This window comes from Chaetodon auriga, chromosome 9 (genome assembly GCF_051107435.1).
Source record: "Chaetodon auriga isolate fChaAug3 chromosome 9, fChaAug3.hap1, whole genome shotgun sequence".
Classification (NCBI taxonomy): domain Eukaryota; kingdom Metazoa; phylum Chordata; class Actinopteri; order Chaetodontiformes; family Chaetodontidae; genus Chaetodon; species Chaetodon auriga.
The window spans coordinates 16,631,804-16,655,420 of record NC_135082.1 but is presented as its reverse complement, the minus strand read 5'-3'; positions in this window follow the sequence as shown (position 1 = coordinate 16,655,420).

The window sequence follows — 23,617 nt, the reverse complement described above, 5'->3', positions numbered from 1 at the left end:
ACAGCTGCTGCCTAGCAGTATGTTCTAATCTCGAAGCTCTACTGCAGACGTTATGATTCACAGCTGGATTGCAACATTTTCACCATCCTCCCACAGTAATTAAGAAAGAAGTGGAGTCAGATGAATTTGGATATGTGTTGCCAGAAACAGGACCAGAGAAAAATATTAGATGGAGGAGTTGGTGATGCTGTGGTGATTGTTGCAAATGCCAAAGACAAATGAAGAGGGTTGTTTTTCTTCAGTGTTTGAATTTACTCCATCCTTTATATCCCATCTGAAAAACATGGTGAAGTGAGATGTCAACAATACACGTAAGTGACCAAATGCTTCAAAATAAATTGAAGTCCTTGTAGATTTTTGGTAGCTCAATATGCGACTGAAAGTGGGTTTCTGTGAGCTTTTACAGGAGCTTCCCATCGAGGTTAAAGTAATGCAGCTCCTGGTTGATGTGGGTTCTCCATGGCAACTGACATGAAGTACATTCGCTCTAAGAGATTACACAGTGTTGTACATATTGCCATTAACTTATTTGTTCTGGACACCTTGTCTATACACTAACAAATCAAATGGTGTATAAATGAGCACATGTAGCTCTGTAGAAGCTTTATCCATGTATGTTTTTGCTGTGAGTCAGTGATGTATGTTGTTTGTGCTGACTCCCTCTCTTCATTAGGTCAAGTTCCTGCCACAGTTTTTGTCACTCATCATGGAGAGCAGCTTGAGGCAGAGGCATCCACAAATCCACCTGAAGCACTGAAGACAATAATCACATTTGGGCTCTTTTCTAAAAGCATGCTATGACAGATGGATGCTTTGATCTAACCTCAACAGTGAATTTGCCTCCCTACGGGCGACATGCAAATAAGATATACACCAAATCTTACTCAAAAGCCAATTTTGGATTAAGCATTTTCATATATATGGGTGTATTCCGGTACCTACTCAGCTAACAAGGGAGCATATTTTTTTTTACATATGCAAAAAAGCAAAAGGAAAAAAATATTCAGAAGGGTGAGCAAAAAAGCTTTGCTCTTACGTGTCAGTAAAAGTTCTTGTGTCTGTTATAAGGTGGCCCGAAGATTTTCATCGTCCACAAGTAGTCATTAGTTCAAGTCAGTAGTGGACTAGTCGTTGCACACTGATGATATTATTTTAATTATTTAAATATATTTATTTGGGAGGGCATGCACAAAGTGAGCTGACAAAGCTAATGGGAAAAGTGTAGTGGAGCCGCCAGCAAGGAGAATGAACAATTTGTTCATTTATTTCAACACAGTAAAGAAATAACTTCCAACAAATATTTGCAGACTTATGAATACGATCCTCGTCACTCCTCTGCTGCTTCACATCCCTGTCCCCAGCCTCAACCCACCACATCTTTGTCGTCCCTATAGAGTCAAAGCCACGGTCAGAGCCACTGTGAATCACCTCCGTACTATATTCCCTGTCATCAAACTGGCCAACTTCAGTCTCAGAGGCTGTGTTCAGTCCCAGGCCGTGTTCACTGGGAGGCTGCTGAGCCCGGTTCCGTTGCCCCCTCGCCCGCCTCCAGCTCTGGTGCTCATTTCAGCATCAGCATTCCTCGCTGAGTCCCCCCACCCTGTGCCTGAAAGCTGCTGTGCTAGTGCTGTAAATACCAACACTCCCCCTGATTAGCAGCGGGGCAAACTGAGCTAACTAGCAAATGGCAGTTCCCTCCATGTTACAAGAGAAACGGTCTCTTTCGCAAACGTCCACCTGCCACTTTTATCCCGGCCCTAACGACCAGGCTTGGCTCCTGAATGGAGTGTGAGGCTGTTTTTGCTCCTTTTTTCTGCGACAAACTGACCAATGAAAACTTGGTTTGGTTGACCATCGGGGACAGCCCAAGTGCATTAGTTAAACTGCAACACTAATGGTGGTAATATACTAAACATGTGCTGAAAATAGTGATCTTTACATTTATGTTTGATGTCATCATAAAACAAATAACCTTAGCGAGGTGAGACTGACAGGTGGATAAATCTGAAGCTTTACAGCCACCAAACCCTTAGGCTACTTAGGCTACTCATATCATCCTCCCCATGAATCTGTAAAGCAGAGCACCTTCACTGTTGCCATTTTTTTATGTACAACCACCTTGGTTGTTCGGTGCCTTAAGCTACTGTGTTTTAACTTCAGGAAACACTGCTGCCATGTTTCAAACCTTTCAGATGGGAAGATTAGTGTGTTAACGCCTGAGGATTACAGTCAGTGCTCCATCAGCAGTTTTCTGTCTACAGCCATTTACCTGCATGCTATGGCTGTTCCTGCCTTCCACAAGAATCCACACAACAACAGATTTTGAGAGGGAGGAAGCTGGGTTGCTTTATCAGTAAACTGTTAAAATAAGTGGCTTACAGCTCGTCAGAACTATATATGCTTGAGTTAATTATCGTCATTAACATCTTGTAAGAACTGAAAAAAAAGAAAATAACTTTTAATGTTCTCACTGTTGCCCTCATATTTCTCAGGGTTGTTTTACAGTTAGATAAAAAAAAAAAAAAAAAAGAAAAATGTTTACACGATGTTTGACAACAGCATTAATTCTTATTCCACTTGTTCCTTTTTCAAGGAATGTCATGCTATCAAATGTATGCATTTCCAAAAAAACAGCTGTATCAGATGTCCAAGCCTCGATGTTTTGCATACATAATTCTCTCATTGCATTTCAGCATAAGAAACATTTGTTTTGTTGGAAAACTTCACAGTTTAGATTCTCATTTAAAATAAAGTTCAGTACATCTGACCTATGCCTGGCCATTCATTTGTGATAATGATCTGTCAGTGGGAGAGAAACAGCTTAAGAGTTTATTTACTGAATGGAAAGGTCCCAAGGACGTCTGCAAGAGATATTGTGCATGTGTCAATGACTCATTCAATTGTATTTCCAAACTTGATGGAAAGCCAGTAAATGAATTGTATCTAAATAGAAATAAATTGGATTTATTTTATTAAAAGGCGTCACCATGGCTCACTGTGTTGCCATGGGGGTCTCTGTTAACACAACACTGAAACTCGCAAAAGGGCAACAGTGTTGACAGAAATATTTTGTAATGAATGCAGTAATTAGCTTGATCAGTCGTCTAATTATCTTAACTAGTTTAGCTCAATATGATCTCCATTACAGGACATTACAGAGGTGAAATGTCTTTTTGCATGTTAGTTTAATTAAGATAATTCTCAAAAAGCTATGGCACCGGTTGTTAGTTCCAATGCTTCAAGAGAAATTGTGTGAATAATTACTGCCCTATTAAAAGTGGCTGTAGTATGATGTTCTCACACAGGGTGAAGCCTGTAAAACTTCTTATGCAGGAGGTCAGGGTGGATGATTGGGACTTACTTCACATTAGCAAGATCTGTAAGTGCTGCACCTGTGCAAGCCTGCATGATAAGTGTGAAACATAGAAACAATTAGACGTGCCAGTCTTTGATACTTATTCATCAGCTGCTGATGTGAAACATCAATTCCCATTGCCAATTTTAATTAGTAATCTCTCTTAGTGTGAGCTCTGATATTGCCGTATGTCTCCTTTATTAATTCACATAGGTTCCTCTAATGTCAGCATATAAAATCTTGACAGGGGAGTCATGTTTCAGTGGGGAGTAAGTCAGACAGTTATTAAAGGGACATCATTCATATTGTCAAGTGGTAAGAAATGTTAATTCAGCATTTGGTACATAATGGAAGGTAATTTATTTTATTCAACGGGCAGTTCTATGATGATAAGACATCTCAGAGAAAAAGCATTCAGTATGCGGTGTTTTGGTAGTGTATTCTGTATTTTTGTAGACGCTATTTTTCAGAAGCGGCAGGTGTATTATCTTTGAGGGACGTATTCATTGGCTCAGAGATTACCTAAGGAATAATGTTCAGTGATTTCAGAATTTATTCACACCCAGATGCAGCCAGAGAAGGCCGCGCCACTTCAGAAGACAATTTGCTCGACTTAAAAAGAGGAGAATGGTCACATCTCCAAGGGCTTGACTCCTCACCGTAACCCCCGAAAATGATGACACAGTAATCTACAGAAAATCCCACACCTCAGCATTTTTCTCAGTGTAACTTCAATTTGATGGTAGCCTTTCACAGTGTGACAATACAGCAGAGAGGGATTCTTTAAGATATGGAGATACGAGGAAAAGGGAAAGAATGAGATGTCAGTGATGTACAAGCACACCTTTGCACCCAAACTGTTGTGGATTGATAAAATATTTCTTTTTTTTTTTTTAATAACCTCTAAAGAAGACAACTTTGAGACCACAGTGCATGAGATTACGCTTTCCAAAAGCATCGTACAATTACTTGTCCAGCAATTTAAATATCTATTCCATTTGCCGTAAATAATGTTTTCCATCTATTCATCATCCTATTATGTATTTCATGAGTCTCAGGCCTTAGGGCAGGTGAAGAAGGCTGCTCTCTGACAAATGATTAGCAGTGCTTTATCCCTCACAAATCCATCTTCCTCTGATCAGGGCGAAATGTCTGCTGCATGGCTTTACAAAGGGTCAGTTTTCTTCTGTTTTGTGGGCACTCTTTCAGAATCATTAACGAAATCTACTCTGGTGAAAACGGTTCTGCACAAGACAACATTTCCATTCGGCGTGTCCACTTCAGGACAGGATCATTTTTTCGAAGGTCCTTCACCCGTAGACATTGCGCCGCCGCAACTGATTTTAATCACCACATTTCATTCATACAACAGAATCATATAACAAATGGATCGATGTTCTGCGCATGTCAAAGCAAAAGTTTCTACTCTCCTTCACAGTCGCTGCCAGGATAAGACGGCTGACGGCGACAGCCATACAATCTTCAAGTACAAATACAGCTAAGCCGCTAAGCTGATGATTGGTGTGGCAACACAGTATGTAAGCAAATGACTTTGAGGAGGAGGAGAAGGGCCCTGCTGATTTCTCAATTATACTTCCTCCTCAGGCTTGGGAGAGACAAAAAAGCTAAACTGCATCATTGACAGTCAACTGGGCCAGACCAAACTCTTACCCTGAGGTATTGTGGTCCAACAAAAAAAGAGTAATAGCGCTTGTTCCGTGTGAGGAAGGCTCACACTGCTGCAGGACCACAGAGAGCAAGGTTACACATTTAGACAATGTGACAACGGCGCACACTGGCTCTGGCTTTAAAGACAACTTTCATCTTTTGTGGAGCATGAAGATGGAGTGATGTGCAGATCTGACGCCGTTTCTCCTCCATGAAATAAAAATGCACAAATATGTATCCTGCAGTGTTTGTATTGCACAGAGTAAACATACTGCATGACGCGGACACAGACGACGGAAGCCATAAGACATGCAATGGCCACATGAAATGCTTCAGCGGTTGGCGTACACAACCAATTGTTAAAAATTGAAATATGATCATTTATATTTTTTGGTCTCTTTTTCTCTTTTTTTTTGCATCAGGTCCCTCCCCAACAGAGCCATATGCGCTGGGAACAGACGTGTGAAATTCAACTAATGTTTTAAACATGCAGGCACACTGTAATAAACATCAGCATTTGCATTCATACTGTGGTGATAAGTAGGTTACCCTAGAATAGGAATACATCCTCTGTGGTGCAGCATTGTTGTTAAATACTTAATGGCGCTGCCAGTATCTTCAAGGAGCACCTGTCCCGTTGTTTTGTTAGTCTGATTAGAGTGTGAAAGAGCTGTAGGGGAAAAGAATCAATAGGGAGCACCGTGTTAAGTCAACTCTGCGTGAACATACTTTAGAAATGGCATATTTGTTTCTACAGAAAAATGGCCCCACGAGTGTTTTTCAGCCATTATCTCATCAGGTGCTTAACTACGTTAGCATTGTAAGTAAGAAAAGTGTATCCGCTGAGTGATTACAGTCCTGAAAATTATTGATCCAAAGCAACTTAATCTTAGTGCCTCACTTGCCTGAAAATGACACATGCGGAATCAGTTTGTGCCTTGTGATGTTTGTCACTGTAACAGGAATACAATTACAATTAGTCATTCGGCGGACGCTTTAATCCAAAGCGATGTACACATATGAATTCACACACCGATGGTGCAGCATCGGGGTTCAGTATCTTGCCCAAGGATACTTCGGCACGTGGACTGCCGAGGCCAGGGATCCAACCGCCGACCTCCTGATTGGCAGACGACCGCTCCAGCTACCGGTCCTTGCAGTGGACTTGCTGGACGTATTTTCCTCTTGCCAACTCAGTGATCACTGTCTATTGTCTAAATGATGAAATGATAACATTCGTAGCACTCGGTAATACACGCTTTGGAGTCACATTTAATTACACACATGTGCTCTTAATATTGAGTGATAGAGTGCACTGTTGCTATGAATAAAGCAATTAACAGAGTAGTGATTTCTACCTGAGGTGCACCCAACACGGATACAGCTCTTCAGCAGAAAAGTATGAAAAGGTTCAGCTCGAAGCGACACCCTTTGAGCAGAAGCTTAGCTCTTATATTACATTTATAATCCCAATAGTAACAGTGAGATTGCTGCTGCTGTTTTTTGTTGACACTGAACTGTACCCGTAATACAGCGCAGATCTGATTTTACAAAGACAACAAAAAACAAAGTGGAAGGAACAAGACTGGTCATGGTCAGCAAGCCGTTTTATCAGGGAGAGATGAACAACTAAGCCATGGCCTCACAGTCAAAGTGCAAATAATGGTGAGTTATGACCAAGACCAGCTTACTGCAGTAACTGGGTTAAGAGCTGAATTCTAATGTAATGCAGCAGGATAACAGCAACAGTGAGCTCATATCTGAGACGTAAGCAGTCGTCCTATGGGAGTATTCTTTACGTACTGCCTCAGACTAATCCCAAATACCTCTTTCAGTTTAGCGCCACCCGTTCGAGTGTGTACAGACATGTGTTTGTTTCTATTCAACAGATCAAAATATCATTGAAGTGCATAGAGATGCTGTATTCAGAAAGGCACCATTCAAACTCCCGGTAGAAAGTACCTGTCATTCTCCCTCTGTGAAGGGTGTGGGAGTTCTCTCCCTCCCTGCCGAGCTCTTGTCTATTTTCAGTGATATGGTTTCCAAGCCAGCAATCACATAATTAAGGCCCTTCATCATATTTATTCATCCTCAAAGGTTTCTGACAACCTACAACTGTTTTCCACCCCCACTGCTAAACCTTGTACAAACATGAATACCCTTGGCAGTATTTGATAATTTGATGCATTTTGTTTTTGGCTTGATTCATCTTTATGAGAGTGAAAACACTCACTCACACTGTATATTGACAGCACTGATAAATAGATGAATGAAGGCTTTCTTTCTGTTGTCTTATGCAACGCACGGTAAAGTTGTGTAGTATATGCATGACAAGACTCACCCATTCGCAGCTTCAGCGCTGTGCAGGCAGAACCTGCTTCGCTGAAAGCCTCACACTCAGGAAGCTGCAAATGGTTTCAGAACACGACTAAGACCTAATCATTAATGTATAATTCCAGTATCCCATCAGAGTAATACACTATCATTGTGCTTACTATTAAAAGTTTATAAGTCTCTGTCTGTGGCCACCTTAAGAGCTTTCATGGATTATTTAAGAGTTACCAAGGAGCAATATAAAGCCAAGCTTATCAACTTCACTCCACACAGTTGTATGGTGTCCATCTGATGCCTCGCACATGTGAAATATTGAACTCAGTTTATAATAGACTCAAAGCAGGGTCCCCAGCAACAGCCAACTCAAATCTGTGCATCTTTTATGTCTGAGTGCTGTGAAAACCGAGACAGTATGTGAAAATGTATTACTTCCATTTTAGGTCAATTTGAGGTAGAAATGGGGACATTTTATTAAAGGCAGAGTCAGCAGTGAATGTGAAATCTGTAGGCTAAATGGGTGTCGCGAAAGCTCTCCTTAATGCTCTCCTCTCCTTCCTTTTTTTCTGATCTCTCCGGTCTCCGGTCCTGATGTGAAAATGTTCGGATGTCCATCATCATCATCCATTTACGTGTGTGTGTGTGTGTGTGTGTGTGTGTGTGTGTAAAATAGCAAGGGCTCTGTGCAAGCATGTGTTAGTTATACATTAGTGTGATTTATATTGGCTGTGATACAAAAGACAACTGTTTTGCAGCGTGTATGGCAGTGTTTGTAGAGCTGCTGCATTAGTACAGTCAGAGGACAATAACTGAGTTGGAGGTGTGGGACACCCCAGCCGAACTGTAAACCCAGTGCAGCTGCATTTCAGTGCAGCACTTCAATCATCTGTGAAGCCAGTAGAGTAAAGGCCTCATTTATATCATCTAATGTAAACAAATTAAAGCCCAAAGAGCAAGTTTGATATAATTAATCTGAGTAGATCACAAGAAAAATGTTGCACACACAGCCCTAATGACTGCGGGGTAAACGACTAAATAAATATGCAACGTTTAAGAACGAGAGTGGGTTCACTTCCAGTTTTCTAGTGTGGTGCGCCACAGTTCTGGTGGCTAGGCATGCTGCCAGCACAAACTCATGAGGGTGTTGTGTCGTTAACAAACAAGCCCCACACAGCTCCATTCTTTGCCTCCTACAATTTAAAACACAAGATGGGAGACTGTGCCAATGACAGAGCAGGGAGTGATGCCAGCAACTGCACAATGTGGGGGAAGTGCTAATGATCAACAGTCCCTCCTAAAACACGCAGCTGGAGCGGGAAGGGATGGGGGAATTGTGAAAAGAAAAAAACTGCCTTGTTCTAGTCTATGAATTTATTAACTATTCATTGTGAAAATGCTGTCATTTCACAATATCTGTCTGTCTATCTATCTATCTATCTATCTATCTATCTATCTATCTATCTATCTATCTATCTATCCTGCTCTCTCTGTCTGCATGTGCATTGTTCATGTCCCTTTAAAGAAAGATGAATTAGGAGAATGGGGACATACATATTAAATATTTTACTGTTTCAGTTCTTTATTCTTTTAATTCTTAATTAGCTAAATTTCAGTCAGGTTTGGTATAAAACTTTCTCCTATTTTTGTTTCGTGCATGTTGTGAATTTAGTTTAAATCCACGTATCAGAAGCTGAAGACAAGCAGCTGCCCAGACTCTTGATCCTAATTGACCTCAGCCTCGTCACATATCACTTGCGTTTGTCATCTCTCTCTTGTCTAGAACAACCTGCTATTTGGGGCAATTACCCCAGCGGACAAAAGTGTTTTCCAATACAAAAACAAAGTGAATTGCCATTGTTATGAACAATTTTCCAAAACATCTGATGCATAAACACAAAGTCTATGTATAGTCTTGGGCTACTGACTATGCAGCAGGATTAATTCATCCCAAACTTCGAGACAAACAGCATTCAGAAATATGCACACAGAACAACTGACGTTCACATACTTTGTTGTCTGGGCTGAAGGGAAATTACTATTGTGTGCTGAAAGCAATTCTTGTTATTGAGATGAAGTTAATTAGAAACAAGTCTTCTGCAAACAATTTTTCACTGTAACTGTGCTCTGCAAGGGACAGCCTTCACAGTGGAAGGTTTTACTTTTACTTCACCAGTCTGAAGATGTCTGTCATACTACTACCTCAATACAAATCATTATGGAAACCTCAGTTTCACACCAGCAGACCAATGCTGGTGTCTGGTGAATTTATTACCTCGATAAAGTTGTTGAGTTATCATGCTATCTGTTAAGATCTGTATGTCTTCTTGGTAAATCAATTCTGTGTCATTAAAAGTCACTCTGCTTGCTACTGCGAGATGCCTCCTAATATTGCATTTTTAAAAGTCAATTACGCAATCAATAATGAGAAAATGTTTTAAACTGGATATTAAGAAAGATAAGATGCCACGCTGTCAATATTATTAACACCAATTTTGGTCCCTATGGATACCTTGTTAAACACACTGAAATGCTCGTCTCCAAAAAGCCAAACAAGTGTCCAAATGAAGATTCTGACACAAGTAGCAAGTTCTGTACACTCCGTGTGGCAGCTCTGCTGTGATGTTTAACTGAGGTTCATATAACTGCTGAAGTCAGGCTTCTTCCAGAGCATCAAGTTTAATTAGTTGGCTGAACGGGGGGTGAGGAATGAACTTGTGTTTAAGAGTAGGAGTGTTACAGTGACATGCTCCCTGATCCCTGGCCCCAGTCATCACCTGAGGGAGTCCCTTTCTAAGACACAGGAGGTGAGAGAGTCTACTGATTGCCCTCAGGAGGATCATAGCGCTCTGCCTGGACATCTTGTTGAGGCTCAGTGGCTCACGGTGGAAATGAATGGCCCCCCACACTTGAGTGGGAATTTCAGGATAGGACCATGGCTGCCTAACAAGCCAATCACAAAAGCCAATTAGGGCCGAGGCTTTGCTTTGGGGGATACAGAGATTCCTGAGCTTGGGGAAGAGATTCTCGCACTGGCCCCAGTCTATAACCTGGAGGAGAATTTCAGTGTTGTCTGCAGGAGAGCAAACTCTTGCTGTGGATCAATCTCACCAGTGGACCGAATCAGATTTCCCTTGGTCCAGTGTGCATGGACTGAATGCAACATTACTTTACTTAACTTAGTGTTTTGACAACTTTCCAAGGCTTGTCAACAGGATCTTGTCTGTGCGTGTACAGGGGTTCTCAGTTGGTCTCTCTTTTTTTTTGAAGGCACTGCTGAAGAAAGTACAGTGAAGTTTACCTGATTTGAACATACAGAGTAGAGGGGCATCAAAAGGGATCATCAGAAGGCATCATGTTGATCTATTTTCAGTCTTTTATTCCTTGACAAATCATTTGTGGAATTTTGTGCTGTTATACTGGAAGTTATTTTGACACCTATCACCTCTATTCAAGATTGTCCTGAGGGTTGCAACTTTTCTGTGAAAGTCTAGCCTCCTAAATATCTGTGACACCTTCTTGGGGATCTCTTCACCTTGGATGTCTCTTCAAGCTACAACAGTGGGCACAGTGGAGGAAGAGTTATGGACAGATAGGTGTAGTGTGTTTGTGGGTAGATATGCTCTGGAAATTTGTTTAAAAATTCAGAAACAGAAAAAGAAAGGGAAAAAAGAGTGCACCCAAGCCAAAAACCAGAGCAAGAACAATATTTACATATTCTATTATTCATTAAAATATACAAAAATAAAAATAACTCTTTTTTTAATCAATGGCTCTACTAATTTCCTTTAAGTTGATATTATGTTGAATAAATGATTATGTATAAATTTGTATTCCTGTTTCGAGTGGCACATATCTGTATAAAGAAAGAGCTGGCATGGGTTTCCTCACCAAAACATAAAATCCACTGTAAAAATATTCCATGAATCTTGCCCGTGATGTGTAGCTGAATCGTTTTGAAGACAGAGTTTTGCGTGAGTACTCTTTTCAGACATTTACATAAGATATTAGGCAGGGGAAAGGTGATACCCTCAACTCGTCTGTTTGGTGTATAATCCAACTGCACATGGGTTTTCTCTTTAAAAGCCCTGCCCTTGTAGTTTTTCAAATGACAATCATTTAGAAGAGGTGAGGTCAACTCGCCTGAAATCATTAAAAAACCTCAGGGCTGCAGCGTTTTGGTGTGATTTTACAAAAGGCTTCTTATGAATAAAGACTGTACTTGTTAAAGACTCAAGGAATGATTAAAAATGTAACAAAGAAGTGGACAAAACAGGACAAGACTTCAATCGCCAGTTCAATTAAATTATGCAAATACAAACACATACGCACACACAACACGTTGTGTTTCCATCACTTTTGGAGACATTACATAGACTTACATTCATTTCCTGGAGACTTATCCTCAACAGAACCATAAAAGCCAGTACTTTCATAACCCTAACATTTAACCTAAACCTGATCTTACCCTAACCCTAACTCAAGTCTTTCAGCTAAAGTGTAATGTTTTAGATTATGGGGACTTGCGTTTTGGCCCCATAAGGAGGACAAGTTCTCTCAATGTGAGTAATACACATCCATACATACACTCACACACATGAAACATACAGTCTAATACCCAACCTTCCCTTGGTTTCAGTGCTTTCAGTTCTTGTTTTCCTCGGCCAGATGTTTAGATACCTGTCACAGAACCTACTGCTGTAACCCCAGTACAGTTGAGTTGAATTAATTTTGTTCATGTTGTTCAAAGCCTTGGAAAGATTACATTTGGAAAACTCAACAGTGATGTGCCATTCAAGAATCAGAAATGTCACAGTGTGTGCAGAATCATCTGCAGACCACCATTTCACTGGGGAACTATTTTCTATGGAACATAAAAACTTGTCATCGCCGCAGCTGCTGTACCCTCTCCTCTATTCTCTATCCTCACTCCTCCCTCCGTGCTCTCTCTGACTTTGCTATCTGTTTGTTTTTTTTCTGGTTTAGCCATTCCTTGGTCTTTTCCCCTGTCCTGCACACCTGTTGCTCATTCTTCTCAGGGCTGATTTGCTGCTTGTCTTCCCAGCTGCTCCTAATTCCTAATTAGTGTCTGTTTGTGTGTGTGTGTGTGTGTGTGTGTGTGTGTGTGTGTGTGTGTGTGTGTGTATGCACAGGCACTTCTTGTGTTGTTTGTCACACTGCTTGTCAGCATGCTGTGTTACTGTTCAAACTATTCCTGTTTTCCTGAAGCCTGCCAGTTACCTGCCTCCATGTTCTGATAACCTGTTGCTGCTGACCCCCTTCCTGCTAATTTCTCAGCCAGCTCTGTGCTGACTGTGAATTAAACATGGACCATGTTGTTTGTCTTTAAACAAATCCCCTGTGTCATTGTGTGCACTCCGGTCCACTCACCTGTTGCATGATTCGTGAACTGTTAAAAAAAACAGCGAAAAAATTACCACAGTGAGGTTACGCAAAGAGCAATGGAACAGCAACAGTGCTAGAAAGTAAATAACAAAACAGCAAATTTATTACACACAGGACTTAGTCGAAGTCACAGGTGAAAACCAGCAATTTTATTCATTCTTGTTTATGCAAAATGTTGGCTTTTGCCCTCTGATTCTTCAGAGCCTGCTGTTGCTTTCCAAGAGCCACTTACCACAGGAGCAGGCAAAGTGATGAATGACAACTATTGACCAACTGAGGTCAGGGTGGAACTCACAATACTATTATTGCTGCCTTGAGTCAAAAGGTTGAATAGTGTAGCATTAGGTGTAGCATACCTATTTCCTACTTGAAAGTACAGTACATGATTGGCCTATTGTCTAGATCTGCTCAGCTTGATCCTTAGAATTACTTTCACAGCCTGGGTCATGCTGTCATGTTGTCACTGCTTTAGCCAAAATACTGGTAGGTTTGCATTGTATCAATACCCCCCACCATGATTGTAGAGACTGCAGACATTCTTGGTATTGTCTAACTATGTTACGTAGAATTTGCCGCCGCCTAAATAACTGCAGAGTGAACTGCAGTATTCATAAACCCCTGTTGTGACGTGCATTTTTTGTAGAGGTATTCTGGTACTTAAAGATAGGATCTGGCATGGGTCGTCTGGGAGCTGGAACTGTGTGAAGTGGTGCTGTCAGAAACATGTTACAATGACAATTTGCCACAGACTGCCAGTAGAAATAGCCACCAGAAGAAATGAACCATGACAAAGAACAACAGTGACATAGTCTATTGGTTTGCCAACTATCTCTGTACACAGTTTGTAACTGGGTTCGCTTTGTCTGAGTATTGAACACACCTCCACTTGACAGCATGACTTGGTTGACTTGGATTTAGATAAACTTTAGACATAATCTGATGGTCAAAACACAACGTTCTAAAAAACACAAATGTTGTGTTATCTGGAATCTGTTTTGACCCTCAGGACCGCTGCACTACACAACATAATCAAGGAAGGATTTGATTTCATACTGTAATATTTTTTTCTTTTCTTTTTCTTCATTAAGCTTTCCTACTTGTCCTCATTCCACATTCTGAGCATAACTGAAAAAGCGCCGGCCGGTTATCATGCCTCCATTCATATTGCAATATACTGTGTCTGTCGTCTCAGGGTGAACCTCTGTAGGGAAGGCTGTGTTTATGTTTGGAATTCCTTAACGTGAAGAGCATTTTCATGAAGGGATTAGAGGTGATTGAGTCATCTGTGCCTGCTTATATTTTATTCACTCAGTTTTAGTTAAGACTGGGGTAAGATTTTCAATTTGGAATCAGCTGAACCAAGTAAGACAAGCGTGGAGCCCTTCCTGTTGATGCCACAACACGCTACCCCTGTTCTGTCGGTGGATTATCCAAAAGTTTGTTGTTGACCATGACAGCAACTCAATGTTGTTATCGCTTGTGCACCAACATCTACTCAACAAAAGACTTCCAAAAGCCCTTGCCATGGTTCGATTCTAATAGTCTTAGCAGCATTAGACTGAGAACAGCCACAAAAGGAAGCTCACTCTTCCCACCCCCACAATTAAAAAAAGATTAGGGGCATGCAATCCACTGCATGGCTAACATGTGAGCCATGCTGAGTGTGCCTGCTGCACTTAACAGAGGAACCTCACACCAAGACAACGTCGACATGTTTCTTCTGAAAGAGATGCCACTATATTCTGATGTTCTTAAGAATTTGCCCACCATGTATTTAATTACACACTTGGTTTAACAATCGCTCGCTTTTTGTCTAAACCAACAGGGCATAATGGCCAACACAACAAAACTGGAACAAACAATTTTATTTTACGCTCAGTGCTTTTACATCACCAGGAAAATTGGCCTATGTGAAAAACAATAGACATACCAAACCAGTTAGCATGTCAGCAAACAACAGTGCTTCAAAAAGAGAAATCTCAAACTTGAATGTGAAAGACTGATAAAACTATAAGATTTTAGGTATCAGGTACAGCGCTGCACTTCATACAGCCGGATGGGACTTAAATATTTTAAATTTTGTATACATGGTATTTGAATCTGATGATTACTTAAATCTCTACACCTTTAGTGAAAAGAGCTCGGGGGGTTTTTGGTTTAAGAATCATGCATGCCAGTTTCGACATGGAGAAATTAAAAGTTCGACAGGCCTGACTTGCCTTGTTACAATTACAAGGCTATGACTGAACAATCGCATTTATGAGGGCAGAGTTTAGAGAACGTCTGTCACTTGGTAGAACAGTGTGAACATGTTTGCAGTGAGTAACCAAATTAATACTTTTCCAAGAAACTTGCCTGATGATTTTTACGGCATGGGACCATAGTCTGTTTTAAGTTTAAGGGCTTTAGTATCCATACAGAACCCTCCATCAAATAATTATTTCTGCCTTCTCTGGATTTATAATGCAAAATACAATTTAAAACCCCATAATCACAAGACACACAAGAGATCTGATGAAGTCGAGACCAAGCAAACTGTGCACACTGGCATGAGACCCCCCACACCAAAAGGGTGTACGAATGTAGCCATAGATAAATGAGATAAACAAACAGAATGATGAAAAGTGACAGAAGGAAAAAAATCACAAGGCAGTAGAAACAAACTGAAGTGACCAACATGATTTTAAATGAAATGAAAAACAGTTCTTGACCAAGATAAATTTCATCTAATTTCTAGTGAATGCAAATTATCGCAATGATTCCAAAGCAGCAAGCAGCAACCAAGGCCATTAATCGGGCCTGATGAATCATTCATTCACGACTCAAAATGTAATGTTTTGTCTATTTTAAATGTAAAAGAGACACAAATGAAAGCCAAGTTTCCTAAGACGATAAATAATCTGTAAGCACAATACCATTTGTGTAGATTAATCATATAATGAGTATAGGTTCCACAGAGAATCACAAGTTGATTTTTCTTCCCAAGTTCGCTAGTTTTATGAGAGGTGTTCAGAGATAATCACACATAATCATCATTTAGCAGTAAGTACTTACTGAAATAGTGATTTTATACGTTTTGCCTAGCTTTTGTAGCAAATAAATCTGAGCATTAGTGACTCCAGCAGTTTGAAATTCAATTAAATGTGTCAATGGGATGTTTTTCTTTAAAAGTTTCAGAGGAGCACCTGTTTTTTTTTTTTCAAGTACACAATTAACTGGAGGGTACATCAAAACTACATTGTCTTTATTCAACTCCTATATAGGGTATGTCCTTTTAGTGTATCGAGCGTATCAGGCTGGGAAAATTAAGCTTTCTTTCAAGTGGCTGCGGCCGCCTCTGTCTCTCTGTTTGAGCAATACAAATTCACAGGTGCTGCTCTTTATAATGCAAGCCAGCAGTACAACAGAGGAAACATCAAGGGGTGAGAACAGCTCACATTTAATTGAACATCATTTGGACCACAGTTCACTCAGTTTGTGTGTCACACAGCATGAAAACCCAGAGCAATATCTACATGTCTAAATTCACAAAATGATTCCTTCTGCATGACAATTAAATGGTCAGTTGAAGTTGTTCAGCAATACTGGGACCAGGGCCAATATTATATATTGCCAGAAAAAAGCCAATATGTAAATAAATATTTTATTGATCAAACATTGTATAAACACAACAGTATATTGTGTTGGGGCTCATGTTTTGTTTAAATTGTGTGTGTGAGAATACTATACTCAAGTAAAGTAGCCTGAGTGGAGATGAATTGACACATTAGTGCCGGGGCTCTTTAACGATTTGTCAAAGGAAATTAGAGCGACTGCTCTTTATGATGGTGCTGCATAGCAAAGTAACTGGGGGAGAATAATTCAGTCTCAATTCATTTTACGCTGAAGGCAGGTCAGGGTTGAATTGCACCATTTGGCTTTCGAAACTAATGTCCATGCATATCTTGATTGCCTGAACAAAAGCGCGGGGTGGCCTTTATGGGTCCTGGAGGATGGGTGTGGGGAGGGCTTAGCCTGTAATGCTCATTGCAGGAGATGATCACTGACAGCTATAACCTTAAGGCACTATTACCACCAGCAGCAACCATCATTTGGTTATTACATTCAACAATGTAGTCTAATGGGTATGCCATTGTAGCTGTGCTACAGTATGCTGCCTTAACGGGGAAGGGATTTGCTGACAACTTTGTTCTTCCATACTGAATACCAAGTAAATTAATGATATCAAAGACATTTAAATAACAACTGATTCATAAATGAAGTCCCACATTATGAAAATAACATAGTAATGGAACTCCTGACAGCTGGTCTGCTGGTTGCTTGGTAAAACTGTGCTCAGCTTGTGAGTCAACATAAAAATTAAATATTCTGTAGGCGACATGAGCTGCTGTGAAGACTGCAAGCTGTAAAGATTCGAGAGGAGACATGTGGGTATTAGATGTTGTTTGGATGAAACAGTCAGAAATGTTGTTGCATATTGTAATGCTTGACTAAACAATTACGTGGCAGAATCACAAATAAAACTGAAATCACTGTTCGGAGACTCTCTCATGCTTTAAAGCCTTAGCATTCTATATTAAGCAAGTAGATTTTCAAGTATTTTAAAGGCAGTGGAGGTTCTTGTTCTTTCTGCTTCAGCACGTTTCATTTCAAAGATGAGAAGACCAATGCGCCCACTGCAGTCTACGATTAGAATTCACCCTTCACATGGTACAGAACTGGGTGATATTGACTGCTTCCACTTCAGTGGAGTTAGTTGAGATTGACACATAATGAAAGCACAGCAGGGAAGAAAAACGAGGAGAAAAGTATACATGCTGTCTGTGGGCTTGCTAGCATCTGATTTCTAGACAGTTAAATGTAGTTTAAAAAATATTTACTATCATTGTAAGCCAACCCCCTTACTCCTGCCCCAGAATGGATGCACCAATGCAGACTGGTACTGATTATATAAATCATAATTTTATCTCCAAACCAGCATTAACAGAATCAGAACCTGGAGGATGAAGATCTTATGGAAAGAGGTTGCAATGACCAACTTGGAAAATGGCATCTGTCCTTTTACCTTGTAGGGACAACAAAGTCGTTCACGTTAACAAGAACCACCAGGTCTCAATACCTCCATAACAGGACAAGGTGCAATTGGGACTACATTTTTTGTGGTACCTGAAAAGTACTGGGCTGCTGGGTACACACCACACCAAGAAAAACCTAGAAACACTACCTACTTGGAGTGGTACATTCAAAACATGGCCAGCGGTGGCCATCAATCATGTTGTCTAGCAATGAGGTGGAAGCAAACAATCTTAGATCAGCAAGATTTCACAGTTGTCTCAACCACAGGTCTCTTTGAAACACAATCCATCCTCCTGCAGTGGAGAAACACATCACCTGCCTACCTGCAAACATGGATGCACTGAGCAGGTTCATGTTGCTGCAGGCTATAGCTGTGTGGAGGTAGATTTTATTCAGATTATTTATCATCTCTTTATTACATTACTGCTGGAGAAGCAGACTTACTTGACCAACTGTCAAACCTTGACCATGAAAGGAGCATGAAACGCTAACATTTCTGAAGTCCGTCTGAAGTCACATGCACCCAGAAACATGGGGCGCAGTTCGGACAGAGATCTATATGCTGGCATGAGGAGGTGAATGCACTCTGCCGTTGCTGAGATATTAACTGGGGAATCTTTTTGCAGGGACAGTGGGGGAAACTCTCTGAAATCTTCAATGGGTACAGGAGAGGAAGGGTGCCTTGCAACTCACTTCAAGGTCATAATCTTCTGAAGGCGACTGGAGAGACAGCTGGATGTTGCCAGCAAGCACTTCTCGTGGAGAGGCAGGGAGCTCAGTGTCGTCACCGCTATGCCATAAGATCTTCAGCATCAAAATCTTTGCACTGCAGCAGCTGATGAGTGTACAGAAACACCCTGCAGTCGAGGCAGAGAAGACTCTACAGGCAAACCTATAGACCTCTGTTGGAGGGTGAAGCCTTTGTGAAATAGAGCTGCCATAAGTGTCTATGTGATTGACTCTAGTAATGTACAGTGTATGTGGGCTCAGAAATCCTGCGCTGAAAAGGATTAAATCCTTAGTACAAACAACATGGATTAAGCATTAAAAGAAGTATGCCTAATTTTTCATTAATGTTTTATCAGTCTATCAGGAAACTGACCTGCTGTCACAAATTACTGCAGATGATACAGTCTGAGGTGTAATTAAAAAACAATTAGGAAAATGTGGCAGGCTAAGAGCACCTTCACCTCCCTTCAGTTAAACAAGGTCATTAAGCATGCTGGATATGACTTTTAGGCAATATCCAGGTGTGTGTAGGCAGGATCCATAACAGTCCAGCAAAGAGCATCTTGCATTCAGTGCCACAAAGCATAAATATTATGATGGGGAAGAAACAGAAAATGTATGAAAACAGTTGATGAAACCATAATCATAGCAATGAAGAGTGCACTTTTTAACCTGTATGTTTAATTCAATTTAAATACACTTGGTTTGATAACAGCATAGGATGTGCAATTAAAAAAAAAATACTTTTGTTGTTCTTGTTCTTTGCAGTGTGTCAGCATTTGCAATGATGTGAGAATTTCTATCTTAATGTGTGCACTAGTTAATCATATATATATATATATATATATATATATATATATATATATATATATATATATATATATATTTATACAGTATACAGCTGAAAGCTTCCCATATGCCGCAGTTAGTAATGAGAGACTCATCCTCGTTTGGAGGCATTTTCACTTAGTTTAGTTGATAAATCTATTAGTCAACTGACAGAAAAGAAATCAGGAAATATTTTGATAATTGATGAATCATTAATCCAAAACCGTGAAACATTTAATGATTAAAACATGAGAATTTGCTGCTTTTCTCTGTTTTGTCATTGTAAACTGAATATCTTCTGGATTTTTGAGTCTTGGACAGAAAAAACAAGACATCACCTTGGACTCTTGGAAATTTCATTTAACACTCTTCAGATTTATTTTTTTAATACTTCATAGCCCAAATAATCTAGAAAATAATGTGAGAAAGATACTAATTTAGGTGAGGGCCTATTCTGTTTCAGTTCCTCATTTGTAACTTCCAATTATACTGCAACCTTTACATCTACGCTGGGGGTTAGTGTTGGAGTCAGGCTTGTCCGGACATTAGCTGTGACAGTTACATTGACCAGTGCATGGCATGTGATAAATTCTGCAAACACTGGATGACGAACAGAGCTGTTTCCAAAAGCACCACCGCTATGCTCTTATCAGGACATAAAATGTAAAGATGCATATCTTTTTCCAAAATTAAGCAATTTTTTGTATACACAACACATCCGATCAGACAGATCATTATTGACAGAGTAGTGAAGGCACTGTTGTGATGGTGAAAAGCATCATCAGTTAATCTGCCCATGCTTTGCCAGCTAATTTTTGTTCTCATGTGTAAAAGATAGTGAGGAGCCCTCCATGTGCTACCAGCACAAAGTGCAGACACTGCCTTTAGGGCATTTAATTTGTATTTTGGTGTGCAAGTGAAAGAGCCAAAAAGTCTACTTCACTGAAAGTTTTAGCGAGCATGCACAATGCCAACAAGCTTTGATGTGTGGTTGGAATTTGCACAAAACTCAGATGGAAACATGATTCTCTAAATCCTCCATAAAACAACAGAGACATGCCTCTGCCTCCTCTTCTGCCTCATTTTATGGCTTTTGTTCATTTATAGTTGTTTTTTTTTTTCTTTCCTCCATTCATTTTGTGTCATTCATTGATATCATTTACAGGTTGGTGTTTCAGCACCTGTTTACTTTTTGCTGGATAGTTTTTTGCTAGGGGCAAGGGTAACTTCAATGAGCCATTTCAGGAAAATAATAATTTTAGTTTGATTTTGGATAGAAATTCATTCATATACTTCAGGTTTTGGCTATTAAATACAACACTGTTTTACCTTTGGCATCCATGAAACATATATATGGGATAACAGATTATTTCTGTCAAGTGATTCACACAAATAATAAATTCAAGGGGGCAAATTAAGCAATTTCAGGGTACATATTATCACCTAAGCACAAATTATCAAGAAGTTTACCACTAATACCTGCCGGGCTTTGTATTTTTGCTTCTTTTTATAGCTTCAGACAATGAAAAGCAGCTAAAAATATAAAGGAGCAGTCATATTACTAGTCACTCTTATGCATTGCTTGGAGGCATTTTAAGAAATCTTTGGAGACTTTCTGTTGAAACCAGCTTCCTTATTGCCCTCCTTGTTTAATTTCTCAACCCAAGGAGATGAAGAGTAAAGGTTTTTTTTAATTCCTCTTTTGTCTGTTCTTTTTGTCGGTGTCTATACCCTCCAGCTCCAGTAAGGTCCATAATTTCACTGGTGTATCGCGTAGCCTTCTCTGTTTACTGGCAGTTCTTTTAAATTAAAAGTCACAATCTGGCTGTCAAGCAGTTGTTTCTGCCTCATAGCAATAAAGTCATCATTTTAAGTGAAGATGCACCCTGTTCCCTGTAAATGGCAATTGTCTCCCAATATCACTTTGCCTATAGTCTGTATTTGGTTGATCACAACATGCTCACACATACCCAGGCACAACCTGGCTCCTGTGTATGTATCCACCATGCCTTGCAATACTGTTCTTGCGCTTTCAAATGCAGTTTTCTAATGTCACACTGGCCTTCTGTAATATATACTGCACTACATATCTTACACAAGCTTTTTTGATTTTGACGGATCACAACTTTTGTCAGTGATCTGTTTGTGCCCTTTAAGCCTCTATTCAGCCACACGGTGTACAGTTCAGACAGTGCAGTGACATGACAGTGACACAGCTGGTGTTTCACAGCAGGACCACAGGCCTACAGGGAAGCCATAATATCACTCTGATTTTATAGTCAAAATTACTTTGAAGATGAAATCCATGACTTAAATGTTATCAGCTTTTAGTTTACTGTCCTTGTTCAGTGCATTTTGGAAACTCTATGGAGTTTAAAATGATGTGGTAATGATGATATTATTGCTCCAAGTAAGACTGTCTAATCAAAGACTAATGCAAGTGGATTCATTTAATGATATTCATTAAGAGTTAAGTTTCAGCCACTGCAGTCAAACTGTTACCCAGTTCCATTTGTAAATACTTACATATTGTTATGTAAACTACTTCAGAGCCAGACTGGTAGGTTATGCCATAGGTGACATGACTGCTGGAACACATAATTTTATGCAGTGTATGTTTGAAAAACAACATAAACTTTGACATAATCTAGTCAGTCCTTATCGTAAAATAAGTAAAGTAAGGAAATTTACATATATATATTTTGCAGACATTCACACAGTGCCATGTGAGGGAAAGATTCAGAAAAGAAATCATATATACTGTGTATACACAAATACACACACACACACACATACAAACAAAGTAAATACGTAAAATGCAAACCCAGACAGGTGTGCCATCAGCTTCCTTTTAAAAGACTCCTCAGAATCAGCATTCCATAGTTTGGGTGCAACAGCCTCAAATACTCGATTACCGCGGGTCTTCAGGCAGGTGCGTGGGACTGACAGGTAATTTAGCTTATTTGACCAAAGAGAGCAAGCGGATGTGTAAGGGTGAAGTAATTGAGCCATATATGCAGGAGCCTGGCCATGCAATGCTCTGTAAGTGAGTGAAAAATTTAAGCTGGATCCTATACGCAACGGGGAGCCAGTGAAGAGATCTAAGTATAGGGGTGATGTGAGACTGTTTGACCTAGTGAGTAGCCTTGCGGCAGAATTCTGGATTGCCTGCAGACAATCAAAAGCAGACACAAGTGAGGAAAAAAAAAAGTGTGTTACAGTAGTCAGTACAAGATGAGATAAAGGCATGCATAAGCATCAGTTCAGCAGCTGAAACCACAGATCTCATTTTACTTTAAGTCTCATCTCTTTCGTGGAAAAAAAACAAGATCTGGCCAGCTGCTTACCATGGCTGACGAAGGACGAGGATTTATCAATTACCTCTGCACAGGCTGGAGTGTGCAGTAGTGGCAAAGGGCTCAATACTTTGCATGATCATGGGGGCTACGTTTCCTCTATCTTTTCAGCGCTGAGCTACAGAAGTGTCGTCCGTCTCAAGTAGCAGACAGTCTAAGAGCCTGAAAAACCTAAGAGCCTTATTAGGTTTGAATGAAAATGGCTTTGGATATCATCTACAAATAAATGAAAAGTGATAGTAAATCTGTTAATGATCTGTCCTAAGGGCAGATATATAGAGATTAACAGGGACCCCAGAACCGAGCCCTGCGGGACACCACAAGACAGTGGAGAGGAGTCCGGCACAAACCAACGGAGACAGTGACACTGTCAGTGAGGTAGGATGGAAACCAGTCCAATGCCATTCCTGATTTGCCCACCCAATCAGATAACATTTCAGGCAGGATATGATGGTCTATTATGTTGAACAGAGAAATGAGATCAAGAAGTACTGACACACAACAGTCACCCACAGCAGGGGAGGTTAGAATATTGTTAGATACCCCTCACAAGAGCAGTGTCAGTAAAATGCTCTTTCCAGGACCCTGAATGAAACTTATCATAAAAAGTTTAGATATACTCCTCTCCTCTTGAGCAAAGCATGGTCCAAGTTCGTCTTTGTTAAGATGGGCTGGAAAGTGCCATGCTTAAAAAATATGGGGACACATCCTATAGACAAAAAAAAAAAAACGATCACTGAAACAGAGGGGCCAATAATTGGCATTTAAAATAGAGAAGATATTACATCCAGAGGGCTGGAAGATAGCTTTATCTTCCTAATTTAATCATGTGAGCTGATGGGTTGGAAGGAGTCAAGAACAGCAGGAGATG